General features: G+C 50.8%; 1 protein-coding gene across 1 annotated transcript in view; it reads left to right on the plus strand.

The window, feature by feature from the left end:
* The first annotated feature begins 3,715 nt into the window (after positions 1–3,715).
* Positions 3,716–19,026, plus strand: part of LOC149436256 (neurotensin receptor type 1-like) — a 71,287-nt gene continuing 55,976 nt past the window's right edge. Inside the window, exon 1 of the mRNA XM_089661810.1 lies at positions 3,716–3,940. The gene's annotated coding sequence lies outside the window, so the exon portion shown is untranslated. The remainder of the gene's footprint in view (positions 3,941–19,026) is intronic.

The raw sequence follows: 19,026 nt of genomic DNA on the forward strand, positions 1-19,026 counted from the left end.
TGTTGTTACTGATGACCTTTCCGTTTCAATCTGCAGCCGCTGTCATTGCCTGTAAAATGCAAAATGGCGCTCTGTACACAGGTGGCATACAAAGCCCCCCCCCAGATATATAATTTCCCACTTGTGTGATTGGCTCACAGATTTTCTGAGACACCAGTGTTTTTGTTGTAGGCATCCCCTACAACAGGGGTTTTAGCTTTGGTGAGATGCTCCCCTAGGGACCAGGCCTCGTCCTCATCCCTCGAAAACGCATCAGCCTATGCGCCCGAGGGATGCCTAGGTCCCTGTGCAACATTTCCACATCTCCGCCTCCCCTAGGGACCAGGCCTCGTCCTCATCCCTCGAAACGCGTCAGTATGTGCGTCCGAGGGATGCCTAGGTCTCTGTGCAACATTTCCACATCTCCGCCTCCCCTAGCGACCAGGCCTCGTCCTCATCTCTCGAAACGCGTCAGCATGTGCGTCCGAGGGATGCCTAGGTCCCTGTGCAACATTTCCACATCTCCGCCTCCCCTAGGGACTAGGCCTCGTCCTCATCCCTCGAAACGCGTCAGCATGTGCGTCCGAGGGATGCCTAGGTCCCTGTGCAACATTTCCACATCTCCGCCTCCCCTAGCGACCAGGCCTCGTCCTCATCTCTCGAAACGCGTCAGCATGTGCGTCCGAGGGATGCCTAGGTCCCTGTGCAACATTTCCACATCTCCGCCTCCCCTAGGGACCAGGCCTCGTCCTCATCCCTCGAAACGCGTCGGCATGTGCGCCCGAGGGATGCCTAGGTCCCTGTGCAACATTTCCACATCTCCGCCTCCCCTAGCGACCAGGCCTCGTCCTCATCCCTCGAAACACGTCAGCCTGTGCGCCCGAGGGATGCCTAGGTCCCTGTGCAACATTTCCACATCTCCTCCTGACACTTGGGTTTCGCTTTATTCAACGCCTTTAGCCATCCGGCTGTTGAGGATGTTTTTGGCCTTTGTTTATGCGTACATTTTCATTGGGTAATGTGACTAGGACCCAAAGATGTGCGCAATGGAAACATTTGTTTCATTTCATTTCGGATTCGTTATATATTCGTTGAGTTAGAATGATTCGTTTTCGGAATTCGTTTTGTATATTTGGATTCGCATTTTTTGTTATTTTTAAAATCGATTCAAAATTTGAATTTCGGAAGACTATATTCTTTCTATTTTATTCTATTCTATTCGAAATTCAGAAGATGGCTATAGTCTTTCTATTCTATTCTTTTCAAAATTCGGAAGATGGCTTTAGTCTTTCTATTCTTTTCAAAATTTGGAAGATGGCTATAGTCTGTCTATTCTATTTTTTTCGAAATTCAGAAGATGGCTATAGTCTGTCTATTCTATTCTTTTCGAAATTCAAATTTTGAAAGATGGCTAAAAGTTTTACATGAATAAATAAAAGCTGATTATTGTAAGCACCCCTATCAGTGGTCATTGGTTTTGCCTCATTCCTGTAATTGATACATTAGCATATTCGGCAACTTTGGTCAGCAGAATTATCAGTCTCAGAGGAGGGGAGTGTTAGATGTACTAGCAGATTTGAATACACTAACTGTTTTTGGCAGGTTTTTATTCTTTTGGGATGAATGTAAATAAAAACTGATCATTGTAAGCACCCGTCAGTGGTCAATGGTTTGTCTCTATAACTGTTACAGCAGGGCCCCTCTATTCCTTCTGTACTGTATTGTATTGAATGATTTCTTTTTCTTTTTCATGATGGATTAATTCTAAAAAAAAAAAAAATCCCGGCCACGACCCGTCTTCAATGCTCTGACTGAGGGAAGGAGGTTGTTGCTGAAAATCTCACAATAAATGGCCCCATTCATCCTCTCCTTAATACAGTGCAGTCGTCCTGTCCCCTTCGCAGAAACGCACCCCCAAAGCATGATGTTACCACCCCCATGCTTCACAGTAGGGATGGTGTTCTTGGGATGCAACTCCTCCTTCTTTTTCCTCCAAACATGACGAGTGAAGTTTAGACCAAAAGTTCTCCTTTGGTCTCATCTGACCACATGACTTTCTCCCATGCCTCCTCTGTATCATCCAGATGGTCATTGGCAACCTTCAGACGGGCCTGGACATGTGATGACTGGAGCAGGGGAACCTTCAGACGGGCCTGGACATGTGATGACTGGAGCAGGGGAACCTTCAGACGGGCCTGGACATGTGATGACTGGAGCAGGGGAACCTTCAGACGGGCCTGGACATGTGATGACTGGAGCAGGGGAACCTTCAGACGGGCCTGGACATGTGATGACTGGAGCAGGGGAACCTTCAGACGGGCCTGGACATGTGATGACTGGAGCAGGGGAACCTTCAGACGGGCCTGGACATGTGATGACTGGAGCAGGGGAACCTTGCGTGCAATGCATGATGGGAAACCATGACGGCGTAGTGTTCTACCGACAGTGACCTGTGAAACTGTGGTCCCAGCTCTCTTCATGTCATTGACCAGCTCCTCCCTTGTAGTTCTGGGCTGATTCCTCACCTTTCTTCTCATCAGTGATACCCCACGAGGTGACATCTTGCATGGAGCCCCAGTCCGAGGGAGACTGACAGTCGTCTTTAGCCTCTTCCATTTTCTAACAATTGCTCCAACAGTTGATCTATTTTCACCAAGCTGCTTGGCAATTGCCCCGTAGCCCTTTCCGGACTTGTGGATTTCCACAATTTTGTCTCTGGTGTCTTTTGACAGCTGTTTGGTCTTGCCCATGGTAGTAGTTGATGTCTGACTGACTGTGGGGTGGACAGGTGTCTTTAAAGAGCTCAGACAGGTGCTACTAAGTGAGATGAATGAGTGGAGTAGAGGTGGACTTTATAAAGGCGCAGTAACAGGTCTTTGAGAGCCAGAATTCTTGCTGTTTCTTAGCGGTTCAAATACTTCTGTTCAGCCGTGCGAGACAAATACATTCTTTACAAATCATACAATGTGATCTCCTGAATTCTGTCCTCAGAGTGGGAATCCCCTGCAATGTGAATGTCAGACCCCCATGATGGAGAAGTGGGAGAACTTGCAGAATCGCAGGGGGTTCAAATACTTCTATTCCTCACTGTGTATATAAAATTACCCAATGGAATTGGAGTACTGTCCATGCTGCCTTTGCTGTTTGCAATTTTATTGGGTAGATATTATATATATATATAGTGTGTATGTATGTATGTATATCAGGGGCGGACTGACCATTTGGAAACTCGGGCACTGTCCGAGGGCCTGGGGTCAGTAGGGGGCCCCATGAGATGCCCCTGGTACCTTTTTCATAGGCTTTTTTGAGTTTGGGCAAGGACTCAGGGGCCCCATGATCCCCTATTGCCCGGGGGCCCCATGAGTTGTCAGTCCGCCCCTGATGTATATATATATACATATATATATATATATATATTATCTACCCAATAAAATTGCAAATATATATATATTTAGTATAATGGAGGATTTTGATAAAAAATATTTTTAATTATTTTTTTTTCTTTTTCATGATGGATTCACTCTAAAAAAAAATAAAAGATGATCTTACTATGTATCAGTAAGCCTTTCTTTTTGTCCCCTGTGTCCTCATAGGACAGATCCCGTCCCCGGCAGCACACAGGCACGGCTGACAGAAGCTGGCAGAATTATTGGGAAGCGTTGTGATGTCACCCCAGAGCTGACAACGTATGATTCATTCATTCATTCATTCACACACTTCCACTTGCCGAGTTCTCCGTCCCCTCCTCCTCCTCCCAGCAGGACAGGTGAGGATGAGAAGCAGAGCAGAGAGATCGCAGCTTTCCGAGGGTTTCCTCGCAGGAAAACGCAGCAGCCTCCCCCCGCTGCCCCATCCCAGCGCCATGTAGTAGCGGCGTTCATTCTGGATGCAACAGCTAAACGGGGGAGCGTGTCACTGCTGAGCTTCAACGCGCCGCGTCCCCTTCATTCTGCCGACACGGGTAAGTCCCGACACTTTGTTCATCGTTGTCATTTCATGGCTTCATGCTGTGCTGTATCCCATGGAGTAGGATGTACTGCAGGACACGTTGTATCATTTAGGAGGATGGCTGGACACGCAGACGGAACTGCTCACGTCTCCCCAATCTTTTATGTCTGAATCCCATCGTCTCACCTCCGTATACAGAGCTATTCTCAGCTGGGAAATTCTGGGGTCACCCCATGTTCTTCCTCTGCTGAGAGTGGGGGCTGAAGGGTTAAACAGAGCACCGCATGGATGGATGGATGGATGGTTCAAGGATTGGATTCGTTTTACTGCCCCGGGGATCCCCACTGAGCGGGAGTCCACTTACTTCACAATGGAATAAAGTGCATCAATGTGCGTTCAGTGTGAATGCCCCCCCCCCCCCCCCATTGCATTGTACGGCACAGCCGTACATGGGGCTCCGTACAGCCGGCCTGAGGAGGGCCCCCCCATGTCTTCCCATACATTCCCACCCTGCTGCACCCTCTGCACCCCCTGTCACACTTCATTCTGCACCCTCTGCGCCCCCTGTCATACTTCATTCTGCACCCTCTGAGCCCCCTATCACACTTCGCTCTGCACCCTCTGAGCCCCCTGTCATACTTCGTTCTGCACCCTCTGCTCCCCCTGTCACACTTCGTTCTGCACCCTTTGAGCCCCCTGTCATACTTCATTCTGCACCCTCTGCTCCCCCTGTCACACTTCGTTCTGCACCCTCTGCTCCCCGTCACACTTCGTTCTGCACCCTTTGAGCCCCCTGTCACACTTCATTCTGCACCCTCTGCTCCCCCTGTCACACTTCGTTCTGCACCCTCTGAGCCCCCTATCACACTTCGTTCTACACCCTCTGAGCCCCCTATCACACTTCGTTCTGCACCCTCTGAGCCCCCTATCACACTTCGGTCTGCACCCTTTGAGCCCCCTATCATACTTCGTTCTGCACCCTCTGAGCCCCCTATCATACTTCGTTCTGCACCCTCTGCGCCCCCTGTCATACTTCATTCTGCACCCTCTGCGCCCCCTGTCACATTTCATTCTGCACCCTCTGAGACCCCTATCACACTTCATTCTGCACCCTCTACATCCCCTATCACTTCATTCTGCACCCTCTGCGCCCCCTATCACATTTCATTCTGCACCCTCAGCACCCCCTATCACACTTCATTCTGCACCCATTGCACCCCCACTACTCCACATTTTCCTTCCCTGTATCCCCCATTACAGCTCTCTTGCATCCCATACTATTCTCTCTTTACTCCTTTTACACATCACTCTGAACATCCGCATCTCCCACTTCCCTACATTCTGCAGCCACTGCATCCTTCCCTCACTACCCCATATTCTGCACCCCCTGTATACTCCCCCACCCCACATTCTGCACTACCTGTATACTCCCCCACCCCATATTCTGCACTCCCTGTATACTCCCCCACCCCATATTCTGCACCCCCTGTATACTCCCCCACACCATATTCTGCACCCCCTGTATACTCCCCCACCCCACATTCTGCACTGCCTACATCCTCCCCCACTACCCCACATTCTGCACCCCCTGTATCCTCCCCTGATACCCCACACTCTCCATCCCCTGCATCCACCCCCAACACCCCACATTCTGCACCCCCTGTATACTCCCCTGATACCCCACATTCTGCACCCCCTGTATCCTCCCCCACCACCTCACATTCTGCACCCCTGTATCCTTCCCTGATACCCCACCTTCTGTACACCCTGCATCAACTCTTACCACCTCGCATTCTGCACCCCCCTCCACTACCCCTTATTCTGCACCCCCAGTATACTCCCCCAGTACTCTACATTCTGCAACCCCTGCACCCTCCCCAACATTCTGCACCCCTTGCATCCTGCCCCACCACCCCACATTCTGCACCCCCTGTATCCTCCCCCACTACCCTACATTCCACATCCCCTGCACCCTCTCCCACATTCTGCACCCCCTGCATCCTCCTCCACTACCCCACATTCTGTACCCCCTGTATCCTCCCTCAATACCCGAAATCTTGCATCCTGCCCCAATACCCCACATTATGCACCCCCTGTATCCTCCCCCACCACCCCACATTCTGCACCCCCTGTACACTCCCTCACTACCCTACATTCTCCATCCCCTTCACCCTCTCCCACATTCAACACCCCCTGAATCCTCCCCCACGTTCTGCATCCTGCCCCACTATCTGCACCCCCTGGATCCTCCCCCAATACCCCACATTATGCACCCCCTGTATCCTCCCCCACCACCCCACATTCTGCACCCCCTGTATACTCCCTCACTACCCTACATTCTGCATCCCCTGCACTCTCTCCCACATTCGACACCCCCTGAATCCTCCCCCACATTCTGCATCCTGCCCCACTACCCCATTATCTGCACCCCCTGGATCCTCCCCTGCTACCCCACATTCTGCACCCCCTGCATCCCCCACCACCTTACATTCTATACCCCATACATCTTCATCGAATACCCCACGTTCTGCACCCCTTGCACCCCCAATTATACTTTGCCTTTGCATCCTCCACTATTCTCTTTGTACAGCCATTATGCATCACTCTGCACACACTGTACCCAAAACACTTTCTGTACTCATATTAAACATCACTCTGCACCCCCTGCATCTCTCACTACCAGGGGCAGACTGACCATTCGGGCACTAGGGCACTGCCCGAGGACCCAGGGTCAGTAGGAGGCCCCATGAGATGCACCTAGTACTTTTCATAGGCTTTTTTGGGTGTGGTTTTGAGTGTGGGTGAGGACACAGGGGCCCCATGATCCCCTATTGCCCGGGGGCCCTATGAGTTGTCAGTCCGCCCCTGCTCACTACCCTATATTCTCCATTCCCTGCACCCCCACTACTCCACATTCTGCACTCCCTGCATCTCCCACTACCTCACATTCTGCAATCCCTGTACCCCGCATCACATTTTGCTCTGCACCCCTTGCATCCTATACTTATATCTCCCCCTTTGTACATCACTCTGAACCCCTGCATCTCCCTCCACTCTCAATACCCCCATTACTCCTGCATTCTGCGCCCCATGCATCTTCCACTACTCTAAATTCTGCATACCCTGCATCCCCCACCACCCTAACACTCTGCACCCCTTGTTCCCCCCTCCCCACTACCCCACATTCTGTACCCCCCTGCATCCTCCCCCACCACCCCACATTCTGCACCCCCTGCATCCTCCCCCACCCCACATTCTGCACCCCCTGCATCCTCCCCTACCCCACATTCTGCACCCCCTGCATCCTCCCCCACAACCCCACATTCTGCACCCCCTGCATCCTCCCCCATAACCCCACATTCTGCACCCCCTGCATTCTCCCCCACAACCCCACATTCTGCACCCCCTGCATCCTCCCACACCACCCATCATTCTGCACCCCTTGCATCCTCCCCCACCCCACATTCTGCACCCCCTGCATCCTCCCACACCACCCCTCATTCTGTACCCCCTGCATCCTCCCCTACCCCACATTCTGCACCCCTGCATCCTCCCCTACCCCACATTCTGCACCCCCTGCATCCTCCCCCACAACCCCACATTCTGCACCCCCTGCATCATCCCACACCACCCCTCATTCTGCACCCCTTGAATCCTCCCCCACCCCACATTCTGCACCCCCTGCATCCTCACACACCACCCCTCATTCTGCACCCCTTGCATCCTCCCCCACCCCACATTCTGCACCCCCTGCATCCTCCCACACCACCCCTCATTCTGCACACCTTGCATACTGCCCCATTACTCCCCGCTGAGCACCTTCTGCACCACTGGCCTACATTCTGTACCTCCTGCATCCCCCACTACCTCAGGATATGCACCCCCTGTATTCCCTATTACACTTCACTTTGCACGTGCAAGTGCATCCTCCACTATTCTCTCTGTACCCCCCACTATCTATTACGCTGCAGACAGTGCACCCCCCACAACTACCCTTTTGTAGCCCCATTAAACATCACTCTGCATCCCCCACTACTCTCTGTAACCCAATTACTTGTCACTCTTTACCCCCTGCATCCCCTTGACACACAGTGCTCCCCACTGGTCATATCTGGGCTGTTCCTGTCTCCAAGGATTTGGGGCAAAGTCTCACCAGGAGGGGGTCGCCCCTGTTCTGTACCAGTTATCAAGATGTCCTGTAGTGCTTCAAAATTCCTCCACCTGGACAGCTTCCCCCCTCCAGGCACAGGGGATTCTGGGGCTGTAGTCAGAGAGGTATGAGGACTGGAGAGAGGAGGATGGAGGATTCTAAGCTGCCCCCAAGCAGTCCCATAGGGTCAGATGGAGGGCTGCCTGTTCACCACATAGGGTCAGTATGGGGTCAGTGAGCCCCATAGGGTCAGTATGGTGGGGCTGCCTGTTCATCATAGGATCAGTATGGGGTCAGTGAGTCCCATAGGGTCAGACGGAGGGCTGCCTGTTCACCATAGGGTCAATATGTGGTCAGTGAGCCCCTTAGGGTCAGCATGGTGGGGCTGCCTGTTCATCATAGCATCAGTATGGGGTCAGTGAGTCCCATAGGGTCAGTATGGTGGGGCTGTCTGTTTACTATAGGGTCAGTATGGGGTCAGTGAACCCCATAGGGTCAGACGGAGGGCTGTCTGTTCACCATAGGGTCAGTGAGTCCCATAGGGTCAGTATGGTGGGGCTGCCTGTTCACTATAGGGTCAGTATGGGGTCAGTGAGCCCCATAGGGTCAGTATGGTGGGGCTGCCTGTTCATCATAGGATCAGTATGGGGTCAGTGAGCCCATAGGGTCAGATGGAGGGCTAACTGTTCACCATAGGGTCAGTATGGGGTCAGTGAGCCCCATAAGGTCAGTATGGTGGGGCTGCCTGTTCAGCATAGGGTCAGTGAGCCCCATAGGGCCAGTATGGTGGTGCTGCCAGTTCACCATAGGGTCAGGATGGGGTCAGTGAGCTCCATATGGTCAGTATGGTGGGACTGCCTGTTCACCATAGGGTCAGTATGGGGTCAGTGAGCCCCATAGGGTCAGTATGGTGGGGCTGCCTGTTCACCATAGGGTCAATATGGTGGGGCTGTCTGTTCACTATAGGGTCAGTATGGTGTGGCTGCCTGTTCAGCATAGGGTCAGTGAGCCCCATAGGGCCAGTATGGTGGTGCTGCCAGTTCACCATAGGGTCAGGATGGGGTCAGTGAGCTCCATATGGTCAGTATGGTGGGACTGCCTGTTCACCATAGGGTCAGTATGGGGTCAGTGAGCCCCATAGGGTCAGTATGGTGGGGCTGCCTGTTCACCATAGGGTCAATATGGTGGGGCTGCCTGTTCACTATAGGGTCAGTATGGTGAGGCTGCTTGTTCACCATAGGGCCAGTATGGGGTCACTGAGCCCCATAGGGTCAGTATGGTGGGGCTGCCTGTTCACCATAGGGTCAGTATGGGGTCAGTGAGCCCCATAGGGCCAGACTAAGGGCTGTCTGTTCACCATAGGGTCAGTATGTGGTCAGACAGCCCCATAGGGTCAGTATGGTGGGGCTGCCTGTTCACCATAGGGCCAGTATGGGGTCAGTGAGCCCCATAGGGTCAGACGGATGGCTGCCTGTTCACCATAGGGTCAGTATGGGGTCAGGGAGCCCCATAGGGCCAGTATGATGGTGCTGCCTGTTCACCATAGGGTCAGTTTGGGATCAGTGAGCCCCATAGGGTCAGTATGGTGGGGCTGCCTGTTCATCATAGGGTCAGTTTGGGATCAGTGAGCCCCATAGGGTCAGTATGGTGGGGCTGCCTGTTCATCATAGGGTCAGTATTGGGTCAGTGAGCCCCATAGGGTCAGTATGGTGGGGCTGCCTGTTCACCATAGGGCCAGTTTGGGGTCAGTGAGCCCCATAGGGTCAGTATGGTGGGACTGCCTGTTCATCATAGGGTCAGTATTGGGTCAGTGAGCCCCATAGGGTCAGTATGGTGGGGCTGCCTTTTCCCCACAATAGGTGACGCTACATACAACAAATTACAGTGTATAACATAATGCATATACCGCGTGTTGGGATACCCTGTATTTTTTTTTTAAAAAAAAGGGCCATGCAACCAAACCAAGGGACAGGAAGATAACTGCTTTATCCCAGAAACAGGACCCTTCAGGTACTTCATAATAGGCAGATGGAAAGTGTCCCTGGGCAATACTGGGCACCTTCTATGGCTTTAACCTTTCATTATCACTGTTCTGCCCCACTTTCACGTACATTTTCTGTGTTTTATTGAACTGCATCTTTTTATTATTGCTCTGTTGTTATGCCGACATCTAGTGGCAGTTTGGAGATATTACAACTTACTATGTGATTTTGGTTGCATACTCTGTCCTCCCCTCTGGTTTACTGCTAGTTAGCTCAGCGCTAGCTAGACCCTCCCCATTTCTTCCATGTTCCCTCTGAAAGATTTAGTTATTCACAGGGTCAGGGCTTAGGAAAGCCATTTGTTTGATAGGTGCAGGCAGTGAACACACAGAGTCCTGTTTGCCAGAAACAATATATTGTAAAAAGGGTTAAGCTTGTACAAACAGACCCGGAGGGAAGGATCACTGTCTGGTGGCAGGAAGTGACAGCAGTCTGAAGACCTAAGGATGCTGACAGTGTTTGCCACAACAGGCAAGAGAATGCAGTCTGGCCAGTCCAAGCCAAAGGGGAAGCTTCCCAGTGAGATAGATATAGTCCCTACTCCTCTGGAACCTTTCCCTACACTATCCCTGCCAGATGGGGAACCTGTCCCTACACTAGTTACTCGCATAAAGTGCACCAAACCCTGAGGTCAGAGTCTTAAATGGACCCTGCCTGACCCAATATGGCTGCCAAGGTCACATGGGGCACGAACATCCAAACGGATCCCTGGCCCATGTGCCCAAGAAAATCATGGAAAAACTAATTTCCTCTCAACTTCCTCCCCCATCTGCATTGCCAATACAGATGAGTGCCAAGTGAAGATAACAGACTGCACCTGCCTACACATTGTCTTCTTACTCTTCAAAGGACTGGGAAAACATCCTCTGTACTTCAATTATCTGCAGTCGAATTGTATTGGGGTTCAACTTCTCTGTCTTTTTTGAAGAGTTAAGCTGCCTGTGGATGGTGCAAAGTCAGCAGGTGACCATACTGTCCAGGTGTGTCATTTCATAACGTGGCATTTGAAACAGAATAATCACTATACTGCAAAGCAATTACTAGCCATCCTAAATATTGAAAACTGGGGTATCATTCGAGCTGCCTGGGCAGCCTATGAAATCCAATGGTCTTTTCATGTACCTTGGTTGGAGGTCAAAGTGAAAAGAGGGTTTCCCATTGTGGCTCTGGTCTGAGCAACCCTGAGTATGAAGACAGAGACACAGGGCGCAAAGTAACACAGGTGCTGGTAGTCAGGTAGTAGGTAGCAGTAGCCAGCAGTGGTAGAGGAACACCAGAAGAGTCTGCAGGATGGCACCTGGAAAATGGACCTTGGAAGCCCAGTGCAGAGATAATGAGGGAATTCAGTCAGAGGCAGGGGAAGATACCCATCAGGATCAAGGACGTGGTCAGAGGGCTAGCCAAGGTCAGCACAGATGGACAGCAAGGACGTGGTCAGAGGGCCAGCCAAGGTCAGCACAGATGGACAGCAAGGACGAGGTCAGAGGGCTAGCCAAGGTCAGCACAGATGGACAGCAAGGACGAGGTCAGAGGGCTAGCCAAGGTCAGCACAGATGGACAGCAAGGACGTGGTCAGAGGGCTAGCAAGGTCAGCACAGATGGACAGCAAGGACGAGGTCAGAGGGCTAGCCAAGGTCAGCACAGATGGACAGCAAGGACGTGGTCAGAGGGCCAGCCAAGGTCAGCACAGATGGACAGCAAGGACGAGGTCAGAGGGCTAGCCAAGGTCAGCACAGATGGACAGCAAGGACGTGGTCAGAGGGCTAGCCAAGGTCAGCACAGATGGACAGCAAGGACGTGGTCAGAGGGCCAGCCAAGGTCAGCACAGATGGACAGCAAGGACGTGGTCAGAGGGCCAGCCAAGGTCAGCACAGATGGACAGCAAGGACGAGGTCAGTAGCTAATGTAGGCTTTTCCCATCCACATTATCTGGTTTTTAATCCTGATGGAGGGGGAATGCTGAGCCCCCGAAACGCATTGGCTGTTACAAAATAATTTTTTATTTAAAAGGTCTACTTATGCTGGTGTGGGGGTTTCCATCCTTTCAGAACGTCAATAAACGCCTCCTAGGGGGCCACCAAGACTCCACAGTTGCTGGTGAGAAGCCTCTAGGACCGTAAACCACCCATTGCATTATAATGCATCTCCATACGGTTCAGCACTCCTACATCACAAAAAGGTCAGTAGCCAGGCTGTGGCCATACCTGAGGAGCAAGAGTAAACGTAGTCCAGCAGAGGACAATACCAGGAAGACAGCAGAGTACAGTCAGAGGTCAGGCAACAATAGCAGGAACGCAAGAACCCAGGTCACGTGAAAGCTGAAGAACATCCAGCAGTTACCAGACATCTGGGCCTCCTTTGAATAGGCAGCTTGGCACCATTCCAGAGACTGGCCTTGCGCCAATGCACGCCATCGTGTGAGTATACACCGGTTGCTCTCCAGAGTCCGTCAGCGTGCTGGCACATCTGCGCAATCATTAGCTTCCTGACAGGTCCATAGACCTTAGTTTTTTCTATAGAAGAATCATCCAATATATGTAAACCTAGCAAAGCCATGCACATATTATTGATGCCAGCAAAGTCTCTGCATGGGATTTCCGAAGGTACGAATCTTAGGGGTTGGAGACAATTATTCCAATAATGTAAAGTTTTCTGGCTGCATTACAAAGCTACGACTGTTGAGTAAATTGCCGTTTCCCGAACGGTAAAACAATCTGCTGACATATTAACGCGTGAACACAGAGGGAGAGGTTGAGGTCAATTGTCTTTGCATTCTTCATGAGATTGTCTTCATGCTGATTTGATTTCAAGTGTTCGCATTACAGGTGATAGTGAGAAGGGGCTAGAGCAAGCAGAGAGCCCTCCAACCGAATCAGCACAGCAAAGCCTTCTTAGAGAGAAAAAAAAAAAAAGAATTCACATATCTCTTCTATCACATATCCTGAGAATACGAGGATTATTCCTCATTTCAGAACAGTTTGGAGATACATATCAAGAGCCATTGGTATATGGTGCAAATATAGCCTACTATTATATAGCCATTTATCCAAATCGCATAAAGCTGTTTGAAGATTTTTGATTTGTGGAGCCTTGATGTTGGTGGTGTCTCACTTTCTGCACAGCGTCCCGGCAGAGTTGGAACATCACCAGTTCCATCCTCTCTGGCTTGGTTGGCTGCAGTGCTATCACGTACCTGGTGATGGAGGCCAATGGAGAGAGGGCTTCCCTTGCGGCTAAGTTCCGGACTCCCCTGAGAGTGGGACAGCGGGAGTCAGGCCCAAAGTTGCACAGGTCGCCTGTAGGAGTGCTGGTTGGTGGTCCACTCAGAAGCACAGCTGGTGCACGGAGATAGGTCTGAAGACAGGAGGCGCCTGTGCGTGGTATGCAAGCCCTTCCAGGATTTAGATGTTTACTGGGTAGTCGGTTCAAGCCAAGGTCACGTACCAGGTGGGAATCAGAGCAGACGTAGTCAAATGGGATAGCTGAGGTCATACACAGAGGAGCGAGAGAGAGAGAACATCCGTAAGCCAGGCTGAGGTCAGATCAGGGGTAAAGTAGAGTAGACAGGTCCAGGAGCAAGCCGAGTCGGTAACAGGAAATCACAGGTCAGAATCACAGGAACTAGGAACAGGGCACGGGAAGCTAGAGATCATCCAGCAACTTGAGGAAGTAATGAGCCTCCTTATAAAGGCCGTCGGGCACCAAACTGAGGCTGATGTGAACTTCTGCGGCCATGCAGAGTACTGGCAGAAATGCCAGATCTTCCAGAACTTCTGCTGTGGACAGGACCCTGACAAGTGCTCTATCTGAGCATCGCTAGCCTCATGTCTATTGGGAGTTTGGTGTCCATTCAGATCACCTTCCTCTCTCAGGGCACTGTATGGAATCTTTAAGGGATCGATTCCCTTACAAGACTCCCGTTCCCGTGTGATAATGGCACGAGGCCACCTACAGATGGGAAGGTCAACTGTACCTACCTATGATAGGCGGGCTGGAACAGCAAGACAAGGCAAAGTAGGGAGCCAGTTATCAAGATGTTCTCACAAGGCCTTGCTAAAGATCTTTGCTAAAAGAAAACCCCAATACATGTAAATTAATTGGTTTATGAGGAAGTTATGACGTCTACAAATGGCGGTATATACAGTCTACTGGAATTTTTTTTTTAATACTAGTAGTGGGGGCAATCAGTGACTTATTGGCTGTGGTGCTCCATCTGAGCATCGCTAGCCTCATGTCTATTGAGAGTTTGGTGTCCGTTCAGATTACTGTCCTCTCTCAGGGCACTGTATGGAATCTTTAAGGGATCAATTCCAGGGTTTACATGTGCATCTGGTTCTTGTATTGGATTGTGTTGCACCCTCCTAGTGTCGTGTAGATTGTTAGTATTGTATTTAGTTAACTCCTCTGTAACCAATGGAGTAGGGGTTGATTATTCAGTGTCTCACAAGCACTAATTGCTTCCCTCTGTGTTCTGGAAGAGTCAGGGTAAGAACAGAGAAAGCAGCCTGAATATGTATGGCAAGCCAGCCAATCCCTGGGGAGGTGTGCCCAGTAGGTGGTGGGAGAGCCCATAAATAGTCTGGGGCCTGAGACGGGAGCAAGAGAGTTCCCGGGTTCAGTCCTGCTGGAGGAGACCTATGTGTAGGTGCTCTGCCCCTGGGTAGGATCATTAGAGGTGCCATCTAGAAGACACCAAGGTCCCAGCCAGGGGCGGACTGACCATTCGAGCACTCGGGCATTGCCCGAGGGCCCAGGGTCATTGGGAGGCCCCATGAAATGCCCCTGGTACCTTTTGTATAGGCTTTTTTGAGTATGGGCAAGGACACAGGGGCCCCATGATCCCCTATTGCCCGGGGGGCCCATGAGCTGTTAGTCCGCCCCTGGTCCCAGCTGAATTTTTAGCTGGGGAGTCTCTTTGCCAAGCCTGGTCTCACTGGCTCTACACTTGCACGGTTCCACCCGCTGTCCTGAGATGAGGAATACCTCTCATTTTGGGATATGTGATGGAATGAGAAATGTGAAATTCTGTTCTAACAAGGCTTTACTGTGCTAAGTATTTGCGTTAGCAGCCTGTGATTGGTAGTGGCCAACGGGGCCAGTTATTGGTAAAAGGAATCCAATGAGAGTAAAGTAACCATGAGTATGAGCTGATTGCACCTACACCAACCATCCTGAATAGACATTCTTGATATCTTGCATTCTTCATATTAATAGCCTCATTCACGTGTTACAAACATGCAGTAGGGATAAGCAGCCTGAATATGTATGGCATGCCAGCCAATCCCTGGGGAGGTGTGCCCAGTAGGTGGTGGGAAAGCCCATAAATAGTCTGGGGCCTGAGATGGGAGCAAGAGAGTTCCCGAGTTCAGTCCTGCTGGAGGAGACCCCAGTGTAGGTGCTCTGCCCCTGGGTAGGATCATTAGAGGTGTCATCTAGAAGACATCAAGGTCCCAGCTGAATCTTTAGCTGAGGAGTCACTTCGCCAAGCTTGGTCCTGGAATCTGTTTAGGTCTGGAGAAGCTCACTGGAGAGAGCCAGGAGGAATTTGGGAGAAAGGTGTCCAGCTGTCCTGTGGTGGTGTGAGTCCATATCTCCCTCACCGACAAGTGCTTGGTGGACAACGTAAAGAGACAACCGATGATCCTGTGACCGTGTGAGTAGATGACCCCGGTGCTGGAAGTTAGTGACCACTTACACATTTTGGTCTCTTGGGAGAGTTCTGGTCACCTGGCAGCATTAGAGAGTCTGTGGGACATTTTTGTGCAGCTCGGCAAGGTAGAGAACAGTCCTCAAAGTGTTCAGCTCACCAGTTATGGGGTATTCCATGCTTCCTACACCCCAACCAAGTTCATTGTTTTTAAAAAACCCAAAAAAGAATCCCTTAGGCTGTTCTATTGAGTCAGTCGAAGACTAAAGAAAATGCTGTGTGCCTGGCTGTGCGTGTTGTAACTAAGGGGAAACGACACGGGTTCACCAATGGCTCTTTCGGGGGTGCTCTACACTTGCAAGGTTTCACCCACTGTCCTGAGATGAGGAATAACCCTCATTTTGGGATATGTGATGGAATGAGCAATGTGAAATTCTGTTCTAACAAGGCTTTACTGTGCTAAGTATTTGCATTAGCTGCCTGTGATTGGTAGTGGCCAACGGCGCCAGTTATTGGTAAAAGGGATCCAATGAGAGTAAAGTAACCATGAGTATGAGCTGATTGCACCTACACCAACCATCCTGAATAGACATTCTTGATATATTGCATTCTTCATATTAATAGCCTCATTCACGTGTTACAAACATGCAGTAGGGATAAGCAGCCTGAATATGTATGGCATGCCAGCCAATCCCTGGGGAGGTGTGCTCAGTAGGTGGTGGGAAAGCCCATAAATAGTCTGGGGCCTGAGATGGGAGCAAGAGAGTTCCTGGGTTCAGTCCTGCTGGAGGAGACCCCAGTGTAGGTGCTCTGCCCCTGGGTAGGATCATTAGAGGTGCCATCTAGAAGACATCAAGGTCCCAGCTGAATCTTTAGCTGGGGAGTCTATTCGCCAAGACTGAATCTGGGGTCTCCAAACTATGGCCCATGGGCCACATGCAGCCTGCTCAGTGGAGGACTGACAACTCATGGGACCCCCAGGCAATAGGAAATCATGGGGCCCCTGTGTCCTTGTCCACACTCAAACCACACCCAAAAAAGCCTATGAAAGGTACCAGGAGAATCTCATGGGGCCCCCTACTGACCCCGGGCTCTTGGGCAGTGCCTGGGTGCCCGAATGGTCAGTCTGCCCCTGAGCCTGCTGCTAGACCTTTTCCATCCCACAGCTTATGTGCAGTCTCCGCCCCCCCCCCCAACAGTGGTACCCCCAACCCATTGCGCAGTCTCTAGTACAGGAGCACGGGTCTACCACCCTCCTACCCCACCACTGCCCTCCAACACCTTGCCCCTACCCCTGCTCTGTTTTGTTGGTTGCTAGAACTGCCAGCATCCTAGCAACCAATGAAGTGCTTGCCCCAACATTAACAGGAGGAACTTCCTCAGCCCATACCTGCTCTTCCTCCCAGCTCTACACCACCGTGTAAGCACGAATACAGAGGTAATTCAACTCTGATGGGGACACTGATGTATGGGGGGGTTCTGATGGGGACTCTGATGTAAAGAGAAACTCTGATGGGGCATTGATGTGAAATGGGACTCTGATGGGTATACTCATATAAGGAGGGGGGCTCTGATGGGGACATTGGTGAACAGAGGGCTCTGATGAGGACTCTGATATAAGGGGGAATCTGATTAACACTTTTATGGAAGGGGGGCTCTAATGGGGATACTAATTTAAGGGTGGACTCTGATGGGGACATTGATGTATTGGGTGGGGGGGCTTTGTATGGTCACTGATGTAAGGGAGGAATCTAATGGAGACACTGATAAGGGGAACTCTGGTGGGACTTTGATGTAACGTGGGACTCTGATGGGGACATTGATCTACGCAGGGGGGACTCTGTATGGACACTGATGTAAGGGCGGAATTTGATGGACACACTGATATAAGAGGGACTTTGATGTAAAGGGGGACTCTGATGGAGACACTTATGTAAGGGAGGACTCAGATGGGAACACAGATATAAGGGTGGACTATAATTTAAGGGAAGGGGGACTCTGATGGGAATGCTGATGTAAGCTAGAAAATCTGATGTAAAGGAGGACTCTGATGGAGATATTGATGTACAGGGGACTCTGTTGGGGACGTTGATATAAGGGAGAAATCTGATGGGGACTTTTATGCGGTCATTGACGTACGGGGGACTCTGTATGGATACTGCTGTAAGGGGGAATCTGATGGGGACTCTGATGTAAGGGGGAACTCTGATGGCACTTTGATGTAAGGGGGAATCTGATGGGAACACTGATGTAAGGGGGGACTAAGATGGAAACACTAATTGAACAGATGACTCTGATAGGGACATTGATGTACGGGAGGGCTCTGATTGGGACACTGATAAAAGCAAGGCATCTGATGGGGACTTTGATGTAAGGGTGAACTTTGATGAGGACTCGGATGTAAGGGGAGGCTACGATGGGGACACAGATATAAGGGTGGACTTCAATGTAAGAGATGACTCTGACAGGGACATTGATGTATGGGGGGGACTATATATAGATACTGATGTAATGGGGGAATTTGATGGAGACTTTGATATAAGGGGGAACTCTGATGGCACTTTGATGTAAGGAGTGGTTCTGATGGGGACCCTGATGTAAAGGGGGACTATGATGGGGACACTGATGTAAGGGGGGACTATGATGGGGACACTGATGTAAGGGGGGACTATGATGGGGACATTGATGTAAGGGGGGACTATGATGGGGACACTAATGTTAGGTTGGACTATGATGGGGACACTAAAGGGGGACTCTGATGGCACTTTGATGTAAGGAGTGGTTCTGATGGGGACACTGATGTAAGGAGGGACTATGATGGAGACACTGATATTAGGTTGGACTATGATGGGGACTCTAATGGCACTTTGATGTGGTTCTGATGAGGACACTGATGTAAGGGGGGACTATGATGGGGACACTATGGGGGGACTCTGATGGCACTTTGATGTAAGGAGTTGTGCTGATGAGGACACTGATGTAAGGGGGGACTATGATGGGGACACTGATGTTAGGTTGGACTATGATGGGGACTCTAATGACACTTTGATGTGGTTCTGATGAGGACACTAATGTAAGGGGGGACTATGATGGGGACACTGATGTAAGGGGGACTATGATGGGGACACTGATGTAAGGGGGGACTATGATGAGGACACTGATGTAAAGGGGGACTATGATGGGGACACTGATGTAAGGGGGGACTATGATGGGGACACTGATGTAAGGGGGGACTATGATGAGGACACTGATGTAAAGGG

Source organism: Staurois parvus, unplaced genomic scaffold, assembly GCF_062004578.1.
Source record: "Staurois parvus isolate SC_StPar_1 unplaced genomic scaffold, SC_StPar_1.0 ptg001389l, whole genome shotgun sequence".
NCBI classification, from domain to species: Eukaryota; Metazoa; Chordata; class Amphibia; order Anura; family Ranidae; genus Staurois; species Staurois parvus.